Here is a 23,908-nt window from a genome sequence, read left to right as displayed (position 1 = left end):
TATCCGAATATAAAACTATTTATTTTCACCCTTCAACAACATACTTCATTTATTACAGTCATATTAATTATATATTAAAATAACATGTGTTTGACATTACAGCTAGATATAGATAGATATACAACCAGCTATATAGAACCGACAACAACCAATGTTTCATTATGATAAAATCTCTGTATAGGCCTTAGTATCACACCGCAGTCTTACGAAGTCAGCGCTTAGATGCCGCATTTTAATCAAAGGCTCTATTTTGTTACCAATAAAGACCTATTATGTACTAAGACGGCAATTAATATTATTTAGTAACAGGATTATACGGGTTAAGCTTCTGATTAATTGAGATGCCTTATATTTGTACAAAGGAATACATAATATATCATACTATATAGCAATGTCGTTTGACATTAGTAACACGTCCGCAGCTTCGACTATGGTAATAAAATCTATAGTTTTATTTTTAGCTTGTTTAAATGCAATAAGATGACATCATTATACTTTGTATCGGCACACACAAAATTGTTGTTTTTTTTGACGTAGTATTCTTATTATTAATGTAATGAAATGAAATACGTTTATTTGGAACATAGGATCATGATGGTGTAACTTATTCCACGTTATTAAATTCGAGCCCGTTAGCATACCTACTCATCGGCAAAGAAGACAGAGGGTGTTGGCCGAGAGAAAAAGCCGGCGTAAAAAACTCTCGGTACTCTTTTTACAATTAAACCAGAGATAAAATAATGTAAAATGTATCTGAATAAAGGCTATTATTATTATTATTATTATGGAATAAAATATGCGCTTATAAACAAACTAAACATATAGCTAAAAATAATCTCTTACATTTAATTACGATCAGAAATTTATGGCATACACAGTAGAATTTTTTTAAGAAGATATCTTTTTTTAATATACCCTACAATAGGATAACCTATTATTATAATAAATAATTATTTAATAATATTTTACTGATAACATTTCTTGGAACTTACGTCAAAAAAAATCAGTGGCACTACAATCTCTTTAGGTCTTGGCCTCTAATTTCTGAATCTGTTTCATGATCAATTTTTAAATCTAATAGGCAAGTAGGCGATCAGCCTGCAGTGCCTGACACGTCGTCGACTTTTTGGGTCTAAGACATGTCGGTTTCCTCACGATGTTTTCCTTCACCGTTCGAGCAAATGTTAAACTGAAGTCAAAAGTAGAACAAAAAGTAATTTAAATGAATCTTTAAACGATCTCATAAAAGATAAAGTTGAGGACCTTCATAATTAATGTACGTCTTAATAGTCAATAAATGATTATGATTATCTGCAAAGGCTCAATTCTAAGTTGCTATCTTTTGAAAACAGGCGCTACCTTAGTAAAGTGGCTTATTATGATTATGTTTATATACTTAATAATGTCTCATCCTTGCAATATTCAGCTTAACAACCGCAAACAAGCTCTAATACCACCATCATATAAGATAGATATTCTGCGTAATTAAGAACGTATGTCATATCGAGTTACAGTACCACGTCATTCCAAGTTGCCAATATTAGATCAACTTATATTGAAACTACAATATTATTTAGTTTAAATATATATACGCATATGTGGCTTACAGGGTGCTCATGGCGTATAAATTGAGGTAATTTAAGAATTCAATTTAAGTCGAAACCGTAATATGTATCAAAGATTGTTCTACTAATGTAAACTTTCAAACTTTTAATCAAACTTACTCCTAAATAATAATTGTCCAATATCAGTTTAAAAATTATCCCTCAGGGTGTTGTACCTTTTATGAGTAGCAGTTTTATTTCTCGCTGTATTACGACACGTATTCATTAAAATAGATTATATTTTTACTAAAGTAATAAATATAAATCAAATCAGTGTTTTTTAATATTGCAAGAGAAAATACTACTCTTTATTATTTCCACGCGGCAGCTGATAAATTCAATTGGAAGAAAATCTACGATTTTCTATAGTAAATTATCATTTATGAGCAGCGTTTGAATACTAATAGGAAAGATTTTAATTTTATATTCCGAAGTCGGAGTTATGAATGCATTCAAGTAATGGCTGCTTTAATTGATAGTGCGCGGTTCAAATTTGTTTTATGCGAGCAACGTGCATAATCTAATGCACTTTAATAGAATTTTTAATAAGATGAGAAATAATTTTTTGCGCTAATCAAGTAATATTTGGGAGTAAAATTATTGCCTGAAATGTATGTAAGCATGGACTTTGAATAATAATAAATTAAACCGTATTTTGAAAAGGGAATGGAAATGGTTCACAATTGTTAGTGATAAATACGAAAGCCTACAACAATGTTTTTTGTGTGTTCATAACTATGTTTTTAAAAGCGTTCTGAAGAAAGTATTACAATTAATATAAAATCGTCAAATAAAAAAACTCTTAATATCTCATGTAATATGTAAGTTTGTTTATTTAAACCCACTAACCTGCAGCACCAAATGTAAAAATATATGTTTGTAAGCGTTGTTGCGGTTGTAAATTTATCGAGAAAGGCATGACCGAATTTGGCAGCAAACTGAGGGTGTCAAAGTCTTCATTCCTAAGGATGTAAGTTTTTCGCACAAATCTTAGCACTAGTTGATCCACCAACAATAGTGTGAAAAATAAAAAGATATTTAAGAAAACCAATTTGGATAAAACAAATACAATATTAAAACCCCTTATAAATCAATAGCGAAATCAGACCGTTGTTACGAAACTGTAAAAGAATATCCGCTGAGCGGTAGCAAAAATTGTATTTGTATGCAAATATCCCGGCTTCGATGCCATTGGGACCAACTGCATTTCCAATATGAATCGATTCTTGCAATACTTTCTTATATTTTCAACATGTTTCTCCTTTGACTAATGAGCACCTGAACTGAACTTCTGGAAAGTTCAAGAACGCAGTTGTTCGTTTTCCTCTTGATTAAACTTGCGCAATTTTTATCACCAAGATTTGAAAAATTTGTATAAAAAAAATGTTTTTATTTTTTATGATACAGCATACAGAAATACATATAAACCATCATATTCAAGAGTTTTTGTTGTTCTTTTTTACTTGTTAATTATAAACCTATGCCTTGAACTCTGAGGTTATAGAGAAAAATTTACAGAAAAACCTAAAAGTTTTCCTTCCGGAAAATCAAATAGCCTCTGAGGTAGTATAGCAAAATGTTCCATGTTGGTATGTACTAAAGATTGGCTTAATAAAATCACATTAAGGAGAAATGAACTTCCCGGGGGCAGCTAGTATAATATAATATATACAACTACATGATTTGAAGTTTCGCGAAGAAGGGTGCTACCATCAAATCAGTACGATTTTATGTTTCCAATGTTTCATAGTGATTGATAGTAGATTGATCTGGTGTTTTCCGATTTACTCACTTTTTTTACCGCTACTCATTGTGTATGTGTTACTAATATTTTCCATCTAAAATTATTCTTTTTATCACTTAGAATACGTTTATATTTTTGATGATATTATGAAGGTTTGCTATAATTAAGAGCAGTGTCAATGGTTAGCATAAGAAAGCCTTACCTTTAACAATATAATTAAGAAAATACTAGGAAACTTATGTAAACTATACAATGATACTTGGTATATTCCAAGTATGAACAAGGAGTTGTGTTCGGTCGTTACCTTATTATGTATGGTCGAGGTTATAAAACTTCAAGAACACTTAGCTAAAACTACAAACTTATTTCATAACAGTACAAACTTCAAAATACGTACAATTTATCCAGTTTTGTAAAGCGTAAAAAGAATAAAAAAAAATATAAAGTTAAAAAATTCAGAAGAAAACTGGAGTTCGTAAAAGTTGGACGTAAAGTTCTCCACTCAGAGCCGAATTAAAATTTCAGCAAAAAAACTAAACAATTTGAGGCTAACCGAGGGAATTTGGACGAGTTTTATTTTCGCATTACTTTGACATTGAACTAATATTGTCGCTGTTAAAATGCTTGAGGGAATAACTTTATGTATTATCTATTTTTAATATGTATTTTTAGGAACAAAATTTTTATCAGAGTGATAAATAGGATTTTAGAACGTTTTATATTCTATCGTAAACATGATTCATCGTTTGATCATTTGTAACATAATCTTCTATTAGCTATTGTATAGACATTCAGAATTGTATTTTGACGTGTGGTAAACATAATAAAGTAAACAGTCACTGTAACTTGACTGGTACGTTATTATAGTCAAATCAAATCAAAATTCATTTATTCAATTTAGTTGCGTCTTAGGATATGCTTATGAATGTCAAAAACGTTTACAAAATTCGCGAAAGAGCAAAACTCCGCCATCCGTTCGCAAAACTACTAGGAGGCCCTGTTCTGAGAAGAACGGGCAAGAAACTCAGCAAGTTTAACCCTCCCTCTACATAACAATAATTCAAAGAAAAATGTTATAAACCACAACGTCATTTAAGTTACATAAGTAAAAAATAAAATAAAAATCTGTTCTGTGATTTACCATATTCACCATTCTCTCTCTTTAGTCGGCAGCTCATTTCTGAGCGTCGTGGTCAGCAACGAAACATTTAGCGCGGACTATCTGCTTCCACCGGTTTCTGTCCAGCGCTTCTCTTATAACATTGTATAGCTTTGAAGACGATGAGTCTTTCACTTGATCGGTCCATCTGGTTGGTGAACGGCCACGTGATCTTTTGCCTTCTGTGTTACCAACCACGATCAGCTTCTCCAAGTTCTCATCGCCTTTGCGCATTGTGTGGCCGAAATACGATACGATTCGCTGTAGGCATACGGTAGACAAGCGAGTTCGTATGCGAAGTTGGGTCAGGATTGATGTGTTGGTGCGCTTTCTATATATATTCACCATTACATAAGTCATATTCACAACACTTCCAAGATAACTAAACAAATTATAACAATATATTTAGAACTATTGCCAAGAGTTTTTATCTTCAAGGTAGTCATTAACTGTGTCGTAACCTTTACACATTAAGGTTTTTTTAATATATGTTTTGAATCTGTTGAAAGGCAGTTCCAATATATCACTAGGAACTTAAGTTACAAACGAGTGTTTATCGGTTAGAATGAGTAGGGAATTGGATATGTTAAATTTATGTTGCTCTATTTTTAGATATATTTTTTTTAACAAAATATGATTACATTACCATTAAGTTCCGGAGAAAACTGTCACAAAACTGCTAAATCATCGTCGAAATTGAAAGTGGCCCAAAATTGCGGAGAAAAAACGTTTTCAAGCGGTTAAGTGAAACTGAAAAAGGGTAATGGGGTGAATGGGAAGTGGGAATTTATTCACCGTTAACCTCCCAGAGGTCACCGAATCGTTGGATGGGTCATTGGATGAGCACAAACGATGTCGCAATAGTGCGACGTAGGTATTAAGAGATTTTATACCAATAACAACTCTTAATACCTACTCATAGCAAAGAGATATGAAGTAAACATAGAGAACGGGTTGATAAATTGAATTTGAACAATATTTTATTGTAAAATTGTAATATATTTTAAAGACATTATATGACAGGCTGTAATTTATTTTTGAACGACATTCTTTATCGCGCGTTGCGAAAGAGGGGTTGAAGGTAAAAAATAAGACGAAAAGTTGTAACCACGAAGCTAGCGACATCTCTATGATGGAACGGAACTTTTTTGTAAAAAAAATTACATAGGTGTCAATAGAAGTCAAGTCACTAAGTAAGTCAATTACTAAATTGAGCCTACTGATTAAGTTTATATTAAATTTTATTTGTAAATAATAAAAAAAAATATTATAAATTTAAAAAAATATTACAATTCCTCCCTTGACACCTCTCAGGTTTTATTTTATTTCTATATTTAATAGTAACCTTTTTCAAAACCTTATCAAAAATACAATATATGTATATATATAAATTGTTTTTGATATAGATAGATGTCTCACACAATAAACGCAATGTATAATATGAAAAAAAATTAATTCAAACATGACAAAAGCGCTCTAAGCGTAGTCTTAAGTGCGCATTAAATAAATAAACATAATCTTCAACCACACGAATAACATTGTCCATCTAGATTGCGATTGTTGATTGTTCTACTTGAAAACAACCTATTCACGTTCTTAAATTATTACTATCAGAATAAATCAGTATAAATCATTTTTGTAAAATAATCAAGCATAAATAAACCTTTAAAATGTGATTTTCAGTGTATAAAATATTTTATGTATCAGAGGGCCATTGATTTCCGTCATTTTCGGACGCACCAATAAAGTTACAATGGCGTGGACTTTCAATAAATGCTTTATGTTTTAATTCTTCAAAGGTCATGAAGAGAACATTTTTAATCGGTTTTCCACAGATCATAATAAATGTAAAGGTATTATAAAATTCACTTCCTATAAATAAAGTTAAGGTCATCTCAATATTGAAATAAGTGGCAAAATGAAATTATTATCGTTTCATTACATTTAAATACAGGATGTTTTAACGGTACATTATTCTAATTTGAATTGAGGTTTTAGCCAATAATGCCCTAGAGGACAAAGGGTAAATGAAGATGAAACAATAAAAAAGGTAACGAAGATGTACGATTATATAATTAAAGGGAGCCGTCAAACCCCTCGGACGATGGGCAATTTTCAGGAGTGCCTCAGGGGACTACTACGGCCCGGATAGCTTAATTCGTTTTCAAGTTAATGTAATACGTAATGTTATGCACTATACCTGCTATACTACATTTATAAAGTACATATATAAACTAAGCTGATTGCTTGTATTTTTCTTTTCTATTATTATACAGCTATTACAATTGGTACAGTTGCGATATTCAAGTATTATTAATATATAGCAAACAAAATGTAACTGCGCAGAAAAATACATCCTATATCTAATGTTTTATGGTTTCCTGGCTCGTTGAACGGAAATAATATTCTGAATAAAAACACAATTTTATGAAATGTTATTTTATTAACATGATGGGTGAATGCCCTGAAAATATTTTACCAATGAATTGAGCTTTCGACTTCATCATATTATGATTATTGTACTTTAGTAAATCCTAAATAAAATATGCTAATCAAATTCACTACATACACAATAATATAAACTAACTTATCTTACTGTCTTAATATTTAACTCAAACTTAACTAGTTAACATAATAAATAAATATATCTAATATATATAAATCCCCTGTCATGATGTTTGTCCGCGATGGACTCCTAAACTACTTAACCGATTTTAAATTAAATTGGCACACCGTGAGCAGTCTGGTCCAACTTAGATCTTTAATTATAGTCGCAATTTTATTTTATTGCAAATTATTTGTCTATAATTAATTGACAGTCACAATTATCTGTAACCCCAAAAGATTCTAACAGATGTGTTATTGAGCCTAAAGTATAAATTAAATTTATTTTGTGAAACGAAGTAGAAACGAATTTCGCGGGGGCAGCTAGTATAATCTATGCATATATTTATAATAATAAGAAAACTAAAATAAATTAAAATACGAAGCAGCGTATCTTTAATGCTGGCAGAATTTATCAGTGATTCCTAATTACCCGAGCAATTTTATATGAATGTATACGTCATACTGAAAGTAATTCGTTTTGTAAAGGTTAATGAAACTCCAATCAACGAGAAATTTATAAGCACACACATACAAATATATGTATATAATACACAAATATTTGTTTTAATTATTTCTTTGCAATTCAAATATTATGTGTTTAAAATAAAAGTCACTCGATAACAGACATTGCATAAAAATTGTTTTACTTCTACCTATATGTAAGATATGGTAATTTGTAAAAATAATAATACTGTTTTCAAGAGAAAAAAAGCGCAAGTAATGGTGTAAGCTATACTACATTTTACAACAAACATAAAAAAAATTGCATTGATCTCTGAAGTTTTTTTAATACCAGGTCGGCTTTTGGTATAAAAACAGAGATTTATGGCAAATCCGTGACACATATAAAACACCGGCGGTTTTACGACAACACGGCACGGGATTTTATCGTAAACAATGCCAGAGTATTGGGAACAGTTTCGAGTTTAATCTTAAAAACATCAGATTTAGAGTTCGACAAGTATTATTTGTAAACATATAACTGCTAAGGACCAACAATATTCTTATTCTCCCTTTTTTTCATTTCAGCAGAGAAATGTGAGATATAAAACCCGTTATAATCTTGTAGATAGTTTTCATTTACTGAAATGCCTCGGAAAGCATTACTTTTAAATTTTATTAGTATAATAAATATAATTTATATCTTCACTATCTAGAAATAATGTTTACATTATCATAGCATCAAACAAAATTACAACAAACAATATAATGTGAAAAACGGATAATAGGTGTTCATCTCGTTCGGGTCCCTGTTTACTGTTTCTGGTATCCTGTGGTAGATAGGCTCCAAATGTGTCGTGTAAACTTGATTGATGCTTTTCCGTGACCACATCAGGGCCAGGGCATACCTTTAAATCTCATTTTATGGAGTCTTAGCTGAGGTTTTGAGTTATAACTTTTTGATTGGGTCATTTCGTCAAATTTAAATTTATTCGCCGTATAGCAAAGCTTAAACGTATAATTTGTTTTCCATTTTGTATAGCATAATTTAATCACTAAATTCATATACGATTTTGTAACAAGATATTTCGACAAAGTGAACATAACAATAAAATAAACACCTTTGCCCTTTTCCAATTTTAGAGGCTTAAAATGGTATTTGGATTGAATATTTTTCGGTTCGCAGGTGTTTGTGACACAAGAGTTCGGCATTCGATTTTATTATTTTCAGGGCTTACAGACGGGCCCTTCGGAATTTATTACCTGACAGGAACATTTGACAGGCCTTGAGTTGCAATAAGATTAAATTCATATATATTTCCTTTTATTCATACTTAGTACGTAAAATTATCTCCCTTTAAAACATATAATTATGTAGACAAACTGTAACTTAAAAATAATAAGCCGAATTAGTTAATAAGTACTGCTTATTGCTTCTATAACAACTCTTTGTGAAGGATTTTTATTTATTTCGTTTCGTATTCGTTACCTTAAACATAATCATATATGAAAACAAAAACAGGTTACAAACATTATCGGTAACAAGGAATATCTTATATGTTTAGGGTACAAGTTCATAGATTCTAAGTAATGTTGTATGTGAAACTTTATAAATTAATAAGGCAAATATTATGAGCCTCTGAGAGCTTTATCTTTGTAATATTTGTGGTTTGAATGTACAGAATAAATATATATATTAGAGAAATTGTAATCGGGTATGATATAAATAAACCTGTAGTGGTTGCTTCAGCGCCTGACTTAGGATTATATATTATGTACGAAGCAAACATTTGTAGTAGTGCATTATGTGTCATGAAACTTTACGATATTTATTTACATATACATTCTAACATAATGTGTATGCATAAAAAATACAAGAAAATATGACATCACAAATTTAATACACATAAAAATCAATTACATTAGATCTTAAGCAATATATCAAAGGAAAAAAACTAAAGAATCGACCACGTTGGTAGAATGTTTTAGAACAGAACAATATTTCATCAATTTTCTAATAAAGTTGTAAGAGAGAGATAATATATAAGCTTATTAGTAGAGCTATCTCGCTCTCTATATATAATATAAATAACACAAGTGTGCAATTACAACCTATACTAATGCTATAAAACTAAGAAGTTTTTCGATTGAATGCGCTGAAATAAAGAAAAATAAATTTGTTTTCAACAATGTAAAAACAAAAGAAATTATATTTATCTAATTTTTAGTGATATATAATCATCCCGTTATGGCATTAAAACCAATCGACAGGATATTGGGACAATCAATGAACATTTACTTCCAAATAAAATGTATTTTTAGCAATCCTTTCAATTTTCAGTTTATTAACTTTATTGAGTTTAAAAATAGGACGTATCTTAAGCAGGCGAAGAAAATTGTCAATTATAATAATACCAGGGCGAAATCCCCGAGACAATGTCTTTGTCACAAAAGCTATTACTCAGAAATTCGAAGCGTTAGCTGAATAAGTAGAGATACTCCTTACAAATACAGTATATCTTGGTTTCTTAGTTTGGTTTTGGACATCTAAGTAAAGTTTGGAGACGGACATAGTTGCTAAGATATATATACATATATATAAAAGGTATATAATATATTTCTTTATAATGATGTTTTTATTGCTCATTGAATAGTTCTACTATCTGATAGTCAAAAATGGATTGAGATGGGGTTTGGGCGTTAGTAAACGGCAAAAACACGAAATGATTAACTATTACGATGAATTTTGTAATGGCAATCAGATTTTATTTCATATAGAGCTATGTTACATAAAAATATAAATACCGCAATATAAAATTATATAAAAGAATCCATTGAAAGGTTGATAATGATTATAAATATACAATGTTTGCGTATTACGTAGTACGATTTTTATTTCTCTAAAAAGTTTTAAAAACAGAAAATCTCTAATTAAAATAATTGTTTCAAAAACATTGTTCTGTATTAATTATGTACCAAATAACTTGGCACGAAGTCCTTTCGTGGTTTGGGTATTGTTTATTTGCTTTGTTAGGCTTTTACTGTTTGGATAAACAAAAGTCTGCCATTAGCTATATGTTACAATAAATTATCGCCAAATGTCACTAGTTTGTATTTCTAGTTGTTAAAGTCCTTTGTTAAGTTTGTATACTGTTTCACGTACCATTTATCACCAATATTGTTGAAGCGAACTTCAAACGCGTGATATTTTAATAACTGATGTATATAACATTGCTTTGGGATTCTCTGTTGTTTTATATAATAATTGCGGCCTATCATAGCTTAGCAACATACAATTGTATTTACATAAATAAAAAAATATTAACAATCTTTTCAACCTACATGGTAATTATAAAATAATCAAAAATTAATTAAAAAAATTAAAACAAATTGAAAGAACCCCCCTGTTATTGATGTGTGACCGAATAAGTTTTGGTATTGTAGCCATTGCTTAGGGTAAAACGCATTCTAATGGCAAATTAATTTTTATAATTATTACGTTTTTTGTTTTGACGTACTAATCCTACTATCATAAACATATTATGCACACAAGCGATATAATATTCCAATAATGAAGGATCTTTAAAGTTCGATAATGAACTAAACGCTATTGTAAAATACATCGGTGTTATAATAACTTAATGACAAATCTAACATTGCATTTGATACGCATCCGTCAAATTAGAATATTGTTTTGGGTTGTGTCAAAAAGTTTCCTCCGTATTTAGGTGATGTAACAGACTTTGAGACTAGATTTGAGTGATACAAATGAGCTTTTGGAGGTCTCTAGATTTCCATACTAAAGCTTCGAGATTTTAAGGTACTTTGTAACGGTTTTCATGGATAGCACTGAATCTCACGATTCATTCACTCATCTTCCGGTAGCGGTATGAAGTGCTTATAAAGAAGCTACTTATAAACCAAGATAGCTCACAAAATAATAGTATTAATCCCATAAGCCGGACTACGCCTTCATTCAACAACGTGTAATGTAAAACAATATTTGCATTCAATAATTATAAATGCACACCTTGTGCCAGCGTCACCACACCGTTGACAGGAATTAATCCCTGGCTTTTCGATTTCCTGTAAGTTATATGCGTCGATATTTAAAAAAAAATTGTTGTCTTTGTTCCTCTTAATTAAAAATGCTGTGTCGCGAGACAATAGACTAGCCATTGTTTTCTGTTTTCCTGACAAGGAAAAGATATCAAGATTGGACACCCAGCTAGGCTTGTTGTTTAGAAAACGTATTCTTAAAGCGTGTTTCAGTGTTATCTTGTTTTATCTATTGTCGTATGTGATGAGACGAGTAATTATAAAAAAACAGGGTCTCTCCTTGTCAGATTTCTTTAAGACTAGATCTGTATACTTTGGTCGCTGTTTCATACTTACTTTGAATTTAGGTATTTACAGAAAAATCTGTGATTATGTGGATGTCACACGCTGCCGTATTTTTCGATGTAAGGTGTGTTAGTTTTCCCACGACGTTTTAACCGTATAAGCAAGTCATAACTGGGGCAAGATAACACAACTTCAGAGTTAATAGCCACGCCCTTAATATAATTACTGATTATTTTTGCATTAAATATAAATAAAAATAAGAATATAGTTATCGGCCATATACTTATATATATATATATATATATATATATATATATATATATTTTACAGGGAAGAAAGTCTATAAAATATTATTTAATGATTTACATCACAAACGTCTAAGTACCATATTACATGAACAATATTAAGATGTTTTTGATGTAAATGCCGTGTAGACTATACAATAAAACAAAGTTTACAAATAAATATTTATATTAAGAATTCTCTCATTAAGAGCAGTAAGCTATTTGCATTATTTTTAATGGAAAACAATCGAGCGGCGAAAATTGTGGCTTAATTCTAATTAACACCCAAAACTGCTGACGCAATGAAGCCATTTTCGCGTTCACTTCGTGGTATTATAGCAATTATTTATTCTACTCAAGTGTTGCCTCTTTTGGGATATTACTTTAGGCACGAGGACATGGCTCTGCATTACATTACAATAAAATATTATACACAACTTTTTCTTGTATGCTATGTTACATAGGTTAATTAAGAGCGCAAATTATTGTTTCGACTAAAACTCCATCGATTAATAACCTCTGTAAAATTCTTATGTCAAACGAGCATCACTCGCTTAATACTCAATTCAAATTGAAAACTTCAGGCCGAACGTGAAATTACACAAAACTATTCAAACAATTCCGACTTCGCTGAGTAATATGGCAGCTTGTTGATTCAGTTAACAAGTTACATAACGTAGTTATATAATGTAAATACGGCTATAGTAATTGCTATAACGACGTTAGTTCCGTTATAACGTTGTGTAATTTAAACCTTGGCATAGCTATTTATGGTTAAAATATATTACAATATACTGTACTGATGTCTGTTATTTATTACTTGATTATTATTTTATTAGATTGGTAGGGGAATCATTGATTGTCCGGAGATGTTAGCTCAGCTTGCGAACTGACTTAATATGGTTCAGACCTCTTTTCAAAATGCCTCCAATTAAAACCAACTATAGGAAAAATGCATTCATGAGTCAAAGTGTACAGACCTACAACCAATATTCAACCCAGTTTGACATCGTTCTTTTCCGTTCATTCATTGACTCAGTCAGACGCACACTCATCTCTAGCTAATTCCATTAGAATAGTTATGTTATGAATTTAAATCTTCATTCTTAATCTTTTAATTGTTTCGTAGTTTAATAAATCCATCATTGTTAATTTTATTCTTCCTATCTCCCTAAGTTATTTATGGTTTATCTATAGGTGGAGATTTGTAATTAGTATTGTTTCTATTCTATTGTTATCATAATTTACATTCTGTTAAAATACTGTAAATCTTCCTAAAATGCAATAAATAAATAAATATATAATTTAATAATCCTTAAAAAATCGAATGAGCATGTTATGTATGTTATAGCTTGCAATGTTGCTAAATGATTTTTGTATCTTTAAGGAAAGCTACGGTTATTTCTTTACACATTCACATCGCCTACTGATGACGACAACTAGTTATAACTGGATAAAATTGTGTTCCGTTTAAACATAATTTATTTTTTTATTTTTTTTCATTAAAATGAAAAAAGAAACTTTTATACTGTAAGTGTGTATTTATACCTACGATCGCTTTTGGCACTTTGAGCTTATGGACTTTGAGCTTCCACGAAATAAGAGTATTCAACGAAGAGGGGTTCGAATCGTCGACGACCGATTCCTCTCCGAACAGCTTGATCCTATGGCGAGTTGAAATCTTCTACCGCTATTTACCATGGAGAGTGTTCAGAGGAATTGTGTGAATTGTTCAGAGAAACTTCTTGCACTCATCATTTTTTTATTTATTGTTTTCTTTTCTTACTAGGGTTGCCTGGAAGAGATCGCTTGTTAGCGATAAGGCCACCCGTTGCATCCCTTGTAATTTATATATATTGTGTTATTTGTGTTTCTTTCTAGCAACGAAGTGTGAATAAATAAATAAATAAATTGTTCGGATTCTTGTCTTGCCCTTCAATAAAAAGCATACCAATTCTAAAAAGGCCGGCAACGCACTCGCGAGCCCTCTGGCATCGAGAGTGTCCATGGGCGGCGGTATCACTTAACATTAGGTGAGCCTCCTGCCCGTGTGCCTCCTGTTCTATAAAAAAAAAACAGTCCGTCTCTAGTCTCTAGTCTAATCTCCGTCACGACTCAGAGACCTACAAGAAATGACCGTACCATTCCCTGATAAGTCGGCAACATACCACCAGCATAACACCTGCTGCCGCTCGCCGTTGTGAGTGCCTCCTTTACGATCGGTCCCTTGAAATAAAAAATAGCAGCAGCTTTTTTTATTTAGCTCATCACACGTGCATTATCCTACGCTAAATCCCAGGTATACGAACGAAATAAAAATTTATTAAATAATAATTTTATCTTATCATTACGAAGTAGGTATATAACATTACAATGTTGTATAATTGTAAGTTGTTATTATTTATTTTCTAATATACATGAAGTTTCATTGTAGCATAAACTAACCTAACTAAAGGTCTGCATAATTAATTCAGTCAAACACCTGCTTTATTAAAGCGTCCAAATATTTTGTTTTATTTGAAGTGTATGTTTTTGTTGTTAATATCAGGTTTACTATATTAATATATATAAATTATATAAATTACGTGTCACGTTTTTTGTCCGCGATGAACTCCCAACTTCCGATCCGATATCAATCAAATTTGCACATCGTGTACAGTTTGATCTAACTTAAAAAATAGGATAGCTTACATCTCAATTTAATAATATTATGTTTGTTTGTTTATATATTATTACAAATATTAGTTTTTTTATTTGATACAATCCTAACAGATGGCGCTATGTTAAAAGTACCAACGTTTAACATAAGATATCTACCTTTCACAGAAGTTCTCCTACCGTTTTCCTTGAATAGTTTACTTCTATGTAATAAAACAAAACCTTAGCCACAACATCGCTTGGCCGAGTCTGCTAGTTTATTATAATATACAAACAAGCATTATTAACTATATCTTTATATTAATATCAGAGCCAACATGATAACTTCCGATTCGGAACTTACTTCGTTACATAATTAATTAGTTTCCGTTTCCCAATATTTTCCGAATTGATTTTCGTTACGTGAAAATATTATTTGTTATATTTAATTTATTTCTGTTATATATATTTTGACATAACCGAAGAAGTAATGCTATTAGTAAATTCATTGGGTCTATGTGGGACTCGACTTTTTTCTGGCATCCTGCCATCCGACACAGGCCGCAACCCTATATTGCATATCCGCATGAGGCATAACAAAAGAGAGAAGAACTGAAGAAGAAGAATCTAAGAACTGAACCCCTAATGATCCCATCCAATATTTGAAAGCATAGATAGCAATACTGATCCCTGAGGAACCGCAATCAGTAAGTTTATGAATATGGAGAACCATCTCTCCATATTTATTAATAGCTGAAGCTGCTGAAGATACTTTAATAAGTATGATAACGTGGGGTCTCCAATGTTACCCTAATAGTTAAGGCATTAGCTAACTAAAAAAAAAACACCTAACGCCTAAGGAAAAAATTGATTTGTCTATAGTGATTTTTTTTTCCTTTACTATATTTTTGATAATTTATTGCGTTTTGCTAGCTTTTCTTAAAAATTATAAGCTCGTGTGAATTGAAAAAAAACAATTTCGCTGAAAGCGTGGCCCTATATCTTATCTATTCACATTTATTGTGTTAAAGTTCAAAATAGAGTTGAAAACTTGCACAATACGGAGATTGCGAGCAAACTAAGCAAGAAGCGAATGTAATGAAACATAATACAACTTTGTTGGGAACCTGATGAAAAGGTCTATCATACTAGATAGAAATGTCTTTGAATACGTTTGAATTAGAAATTGTTTCGAAACAATGAAGAGTTATGCTGCCTCATAAGACGTCTAAGCCATGTTCCGGGAATGCATAGTGAGATTCTTCAATGACATAGTAAGCATATTATTTAGTGCAAGAAATGGCCGAGACAAACCAAACTATTCATACATAAAATATAATATTCAATATGGGAAAAATAAACCTGGTTTGTATGTTTGATTTTAGGAATAAAAATATCCTTAATTCCGAAATGGAGCTTGAGCCAAAAAAATATTTACGCCTGTTTGATGTATTCATTGTTCTTTTTTATTGAATTTAATTTACACATACAATTATGACTACGTTATTCGATTTTTTTGTTGCAATTTGCAAGAGAGAATCACTTTAATAAAAATATTAATAATGAATATTTAAAATCAAAATTCATTGTTTTAGGAGTTCAGCTACATACTATTATTATGTAGAGGAAAATAAATTCAATTTTTTTTTAAATTGAAGTGCAAATAATGAGACAATTAAAACAAAAATGTAGCTCAACCTACGAAAAGTTATTTTTATAATAAACGAACTCAAATTCTTTCAAATCAGTTTAAACATTCATACGACTGAATAATGATGGTGCAACTACAGGGCAGAGCTAGTAATATACTATGTGTAAAGGTATATTTTAACTTAACATTACAATTAAAATAATAATAAAAAAACATAAAATTGTTAGTGGTTTGGAACAGTACTTTGATATTCAATAAGTAAAGATAGTTCAAGAATCTATGTACATTATATCGCTTAGTATTGTAATATTCAAATCAGCCATGAAAATATATTCCATTTTATAACGTACTTAATTTTCTGTTGGAATGAACTATACGTCATGTACTTCACACGCGAGATTCAGTTTTCAAGCAAATGCAATATTCCAAAGAATAAAAATATGTAAATTCTGTATTGTTTAAAAAAGTCATAACTAGACGAAGCTTTACTCAAGCGATCCGTCAAAATCCTTTTGATGTCTTAAGAACACACCTCGGTATAAGCAAGATTTTTCCATTGAGAAAAATGAAGTCTAAGTGGCCCATCTTAAAACAGCAGAGAATTCCCAAATATTTTCCAGACTACTGTGAATGTTCTTTGTGTCAACGACCCGGGTCTAGAATCAGTTTGATGGCTTGTTCTGAACTGAGTCGAGTGGAAAATTGCCGCGAGCGAAATGTCAACAATAGCGAGAGAAATTTTAAATAGTATAATAGTTGTTATATATTCTTAGCCTGGTATTGTTCGGAGTTAAGAAAACTTATTGGTTTTGACTTTATATAATCAGCAGACGTATTGTTGGTTAGACAAGAGGGCTTGATAAGAAAATACTAAAAAAGTTAAGGTTTTACTTCTTTTGGCGCGTAAAGGAAAATTAAGAAGATATAAGAAAGTAATTTTTTTGTCTTTTTCTGCAAACGTAGAACAAGGTGGTGGATATTTTTTTATCTTGTAACACAAAATAAGCATAAGTTTTATCGCGTGTTGATAACATACACGCTTTTTTTTCATTGGTTAGGTAGATACGGCATTTTATTAGTTAGTAATATTGAAACAAGCTTAAAATTACTATATACCATTGAAACGCGTTGAAAATCTTAGAAATATCGGGTTAAAATATAAATTATAAAACTGATCCTATAAAATGATTATACGTAAACGGTGTTTCATTTTAATTAAACATTAATTAATAGAACCCAACAAGTTGTATGATCACTTCATAATTACAACCTTCTACTCATAATTAGAAATATAACAAAACGATACTATACCTAATCACATTTGGCTCTGGAGATGCTCGCATATAAAATGGATAAACACCAACATTTATAAAAAACAATTCTTATTATTGGCTTTAGAGTTCTGGTTTTTATAATCATTGTTTATAAGAGATTCGCCATCTGTGCCTAAGACAAATCTTACAATTTTGATCGGATTCTTCGAGAAGTTCATGTTTCTCCTAAGAATAAGTGTTAATTGCTGTAATGAAAAATTATTTGGTAAGTAGCAGTGATATAAACGTACGACCCCGGGAAATAAGTTTCACCTTGACGCTTTGACCATGAAAACAGAGATCATCATATTTATGGATAATCTGGTTTATTTAAAATCGGTCCGTACCCTTATAAGATTTCTCTCAGGCTGACATACATAAATTGATGGAAGGATAGCAGCCATCTTCCCAACAAATTAAAAAGGAAAATAATAGGAAAAGGGAAAATAAATCGCATTGAATAAATCAGTGCGTACCCAAACATACTATCAAAGTGGTCAATGTAGTGGGAACAACATCTAGTTTCCGTTCGGTTTTAAATTCTTGATGAAAAGGCCGTAAAGTGTTGATTGTGCGTTTCATTCTAGGAATTCACTTTATTACTTTTTCAATATTTAAAAACACAATAAAACAGATCCCGAATATGTCGGCATATATAAACTGAGATGTATTGGAATACAAATTCAAATTTGGAATATATATTCCCTTCAAGTAAAATTCAAATTAAGAATATGGTTAAAATTTTAAAAAATAATTCGAAAGATGGCCGTTACGTTTACGAATAGTAGAAGTATGTATGGAGTCGATACATGTTTGTGATTCTTAAATGTTTATACCATAAACGCCGTATTTGCAATTATCAATAATAATGGCGCTACAAACCTTATAAGGCCTCAGATATCGGTATATGTATAATTGATATATCTGTCCTACGTCCCTGTTATAATATTATGTTACGCGTACAAGCGAGTGTTGATTTCGCAAAAACAATAAAAATACGCATGTATTGGAGGTCAAACAGAGAATTATGTTTTAAAAATTAGGCCAATGTACTGTCTGTTACAACTTTATTTTGAGATAGTAAAAGCCTTTTAATTCCTTCATTATAAACATAAATTAATAAAAGTTACTCGTTTGTGTAAATTATTTGTCTAGAGTTTTACTAATTTCAAATTTATTGGTTATTTAGCGCTATGCCATATCAGCCTTTGGATGTTATTTTTTCCTCGCATGAATCACCCTTTGGCGGGTAAAGGCCAATACCAACATACCATTTCCACCTATTGCGTTATGATTCTCTTCTTAATTTCATAATAAAATTCCGAAAATAATTCATATCAATTATTATCAACTTAAGTTACTTTCTTCACATTCGGAAATCTTATTTATTAGGAGACTTTGGTGCTGGGACATTTCAAGCATGTATTATCAGTTATGTAAGCGTAATTTGAATTTTCCATGTTACAATCTATTACGAGGGGGTGACTATCCTGTTTACATCCGACACCCTGAAAGCGATAAAGCATTTAAGAATGACTCGCGACATTTATGGCAAAACTTTTCCGTTAGTCGTAATATGCTATTGTTTTGCAGCTTTTAATAATTAAAACTGTTAAGGGCACCATGGACAGAGTAGTAAGAAATAGTATCACTTTACAATGGGTATTTAGTTTATACAAATCTTGGAGAAAAGTAAAGAATTTTACATAGCGTTTAAATCTAATCAAATCAAATCATTTGTTCCAATTAGACCACTTAAAATGGCACTTTTGATGGTTAAATAAAATTTAAAGGTGATTCTAATTGCCCCTTCCAAAAGGTAGTTTCGTGTGGAGAAGACTGGGCAAGATACTCCACAGTTACCCTTTTAAAATAGAATTTAAAATATTTGTTTACATTAGTAAAATAATTATATGTGAAGACAATGTACTCCCAGAATAAAATTACTAAACAGGTCTATTATTGTATTTTAGTATGCATGTTTCTCACATATTTACAAATATCAAAACCGTAGAATATTATACATTAAATATTAATAAAAAACAACAATAATGTGTAAAATTAGATCAGCAACCAATTAATTTTTGGTTTTAGATTCCATTTTGAATCTGAAGTTAAGACCCAAAAGTAAACACGTGTATCAACCGTTCAAGACATGATAAAACACCTGAGAATATTCTAATTCCGTAAACATTTATTCCCATTCATTAGTTATTGTATAGGTACGTAGATCATTATGGTAATGGTTTAATGGCCTATAGAATGTAATTTAATATTCAAACTTTTAATTGCACTGCCTATATAAATAATAATTTACAATATACAAAATTCATTGGTTCTCTGTACTCGATATTTCGTTTTTGCATTGCTAATAAGTAAATTTACTTAAACCTTATTTCTATAATTACAAAAACTTAACAATGATTTCAATGAAAATAAAAAATAATCAACACCTTTCCATTTCCGCATTCTTTGCGTGGGTAAAAAATTTCTACAAAAGCTCATATAGCGAAGGAATAACTCACTAAGGATTGAAATAATCTGACGTTTTCATGATTTGTGCCATTAGCGCGCGTTTGACCCCTTTCTTATATGACGAATAACGCGGAAATATAATCCAACTACCCTCATTTCATTTCGGAATTGACTATGTTATGTCCTCGATTTATTACTGTTTGGAATTTATTCACATTCTGGTTGCTCATATAGTTTATTGTAGGGATTTACAACTGTCATATATATAAAAAAAATATTCCGTAACATTAAGGTCTTAACCATGATTTGTTATTTAATACGTCTTACATATTTAGTTCTAATATTAATTTACATACTATATCGGTTAAATTAATTTCCAACTAAGCTTCTGCAATCGTATATACTCTATTTCGGAATCGTATTGTAATTTTTTTTAAATCAGTAGTATGAATCGTAATATTCACACAAATTACATAGTACAATTTGCTTATGTCCGGAATGATATGATTTTACGACTAAAATTACAAACAGTAACCTAATGTAGATGATAATAGTAGCGTTGAAATTTGTAGTAAAGCGTAAGAAAAGACGATGTCGTGTGTGAATTCCATAAGGGGTGAAATTCAATGAGAGGGTTAGCGAAATGTAACACGGAAACGACGTCACTTTGTCAATCTGTCTCTAGAAAGGAAAATTCGAGGCATTTTCAGTGCCTATAAATTTTACGTCCCAGTTGCCTTTTGATACAAATAAGATATATCAAAGAATATATGTTAATTAAATTGAAACAGAAACACTAAAACAGATTCAAGAACGTGAAAGGCTGCTTGATTTCCCTTTGAAGATTGCGTTGCCCATTTCTCAATTAAAAGACGAACTCTACACAATTGCTTAAGGCTAAGTCCGCAAACTTTCTAATTAATTTTTTTTCAAAGGGATCTAGATAGGATCAAAAGAGCTTCACAAAAGTCAACAAGCAATTACAAAGGGCAACTGTGAATACAGCTGCAATTTACTCTAAGCGACCTTTTCTTCTCGCAATACATAATTACCTTGCAAACATTTTGTTTTACGGGGACATCCGACTCCTAACATTATCACAACTTAAAGTCACACAAGGTCACAATTTCACTTTTTACTGTCAGAGGAATAAATGAATCGTCTTTCGATTTTCAAATTTTCGAGCGTGGGTTGAATTCTCGCAATTGACCGTATACAAGCTGATAGTACCGCTCCCAACCGTAGCTAAGGCGCGACTGAAGTCATAAACGCGTTACGTACGTACGCCGTTACGCGATACGTAACATGAACCTAATTTCACTGTAGGGGTTTAATATCGGTGGCTGGATTGCGCCCTTAGATGATAATACCTTTCCTATGTGGAAGATGGCGCTTTACACATTTATCTTTTAACAAATACATTTCATTTTATTAAAATTAATGTCCAGGTAGATAAAATATTCAAAGAGTTTAATAAAAGCTTTGCTACAGCTGATTTAACGCGCGATGATAAATTGAAAACAGCGTCTATTCAATAGGGTTATTAAAATCAATTTTTAATTTAAAACTAAAGAAAACTATTTGAATAATAAGAACTAAAGAACAATGCTTGTCATTCAATTGAATATATTAATAAAAACATGAAGTATTAAAAAAAATAAACCTATTATTTTTATGGCAACGCCTTCAGCAATAATTAAGAATTAGACACCTTTTGTTGTTACGGGGTGCCCTTTGGAATGCAAATTGAGATCGTTTTTCACGTTTTGTTTGAAAATTGTTCTCTTTGGTAGTATTTAATGACTTTTGATTCCGAGCTCTCGTACACTTTAGAATGAAGGAAAACCTTATTATAAACTAAATTAAAACATTTTCTTTGGTAAAAATAATTAACGCGTTTGTATTAACGGGAAATGAGTTAATTCAGAGTGTATTAAACGCTGTATTAACTTTAACAAACATTACATACAATATTAAATACATACATATTATTTTGGCGTGATTTACAGATCGTAAATTTTTAAAATAATTTAAATTATAATGCGTAAGTGATTTTAGTTTAAACGTTTTATATACTGCAAACTTATCCTTATAGATACGGAGAATTTTGAAGAGTACACGGAAAGAAAGATGACTGAATTTTCCTACTAGATCGCATTGACAACTCCGTTTCGAAAAATACTGACTATGATCCTTCTTACCCTGCATCCATCATTTGTTATCATAATTATCATAAAACAAATTAAGGCATCACTAACTGTTGTGTTTTCACCTTAGTGAAAATATGATCGTAGCCAAATGTTTATATAAGCCTTTCTCGACAGATAGATTGACTTCCTCATATAGGTAATTTGTTATTTTATTGAATTTAATCGATTAGTTTATAAGATAAGCGCATCTATCACAAGTTACTTAGTACTGAATAATACAAAAAAATAGTTTTTACTATACATTCCGCTTATTTACAGCCCCTTAAAATCGTGCAACTTATAAAGATCCCGTTCTGAAAAATAGCGAGAAAATAGTAGAGATAAAGTGACGAAGCTACGAACACAGACAGCCTTTTAAAGCGCCGGAAATACTTTGAAATTTGAAGTTATTTGCACTTTGAGTACTACTCACCACTGAATGTCAAAAATGAGCGCGCATTTGAGTACTGGCTTTGATTGATGAGTGGTCATAGTGTTCAGGTTTGTCAGAGTCAAATATGTATTTTATGATAAGATTAATGCTAATCACATTCATTTTTTATATACCTATAGAAAAATTGTTACTATCTAACATCATTTTTTATTTTTTTTTTATGTTAAAGTAGGCAGACGAGCAGGAGACATTCGCACTGCCAGAAGGCTCACAAGCAAGTATGGCTAATTAACTCTATGTTGCATTCAGTTTTTATTATAAGCTCTATACTTCCAGGTCGTAGTTCTTTAGGCTGGGCAGTTCTTGTCAATAGGATAATACTAAAGATCAGGTCTGCCACGGTTAAGCCACCATCGGTGGCCTATCAAAAGCTTCGTCAGTCATGTTGTATGTTTCATGGCTCATGATTGTAACAGACACAAAAAATATTTTCTGACATGATAAATAATATAAAATAATCACTGTATATATGTATAAAATAAATGTAAAGTTTTATTGGTAAAAGCTCTTCAAAAACAAATATGTAACTTTTTATCTTCTAGCATTGATGTGAATTTGACTTACTATTTTTAACTTAAGAAAATAAGCTTCCAACAATATTATTTGGATTCACATGAAACGCGAGGCTCAGATGTTTTAGTTCTATCAGGTCTCAAATCACGACTTATGCCTTACAAACTAAACAAATCTTTTCGAAATTGAATCTTATGCCTCTAACATAAGGACCGAAATGTTAAAACAAGAATAATCCTTTCTAGACATCGCAGGCATTCCTTGTCAGGTATTAGATATATGAATTGTGGAAACGTAGAATTATTTTGTTTACAGATTCCTTTATTTGTTTACATATTTAAGTTTATATGGTGTATCTGATTTCCGATCATTTGATTTTTTAGTAGCCTGTAGAAGCCTGACAGAAGTCGTTGGTTTTTGGGTCTAAGGCACACCGGTTTCCTCATATTGTTTTCCTTCGCTCAACATTCAGTATTAAATGTGCCGGAAAATC

General features: G+C 31.0%; 1 protein-coding gene across 2 annotated transcripts in view; it reads right to left on the bottom strand.

The window, feature by feature from the left end:
- The window catches only part of LOC111000972 (neuroligin-4, Y-linked), a 45,230-nt gene extending 23,732 nt beyond the window's left edge, over positions 1-21,498 (bottom strand). For both annotated transcript variants that reach the window (XM_022270601.2, XM_022270602.2), the window contains exon 1: positions 21,312-21,498. The gene's annotated coding sequence lies outside the window, so the exon portion shown is untranslated. The remainder of the gene's footprint in view (positions 1-21,311) is intronic.
- Positions 21,499-23,908: the final 2,410 nt, after the last annotated feature.

This window comes from Pieris rapae, chromosome 10, assembly GCF_905147795.1.
Source record: "Pieris rapae chromosome 10, ilPieRapa1.1, whole genome shotgun sequence".
NCBI lineage: Eukaryota > Metazoa > Arthropoda > Insecta > Lepidoptera > Pieridae > Pieris > Pieris rapae.
This window is presented reverse-complemented; position numbering and strand designations above follow the sequence as displayed.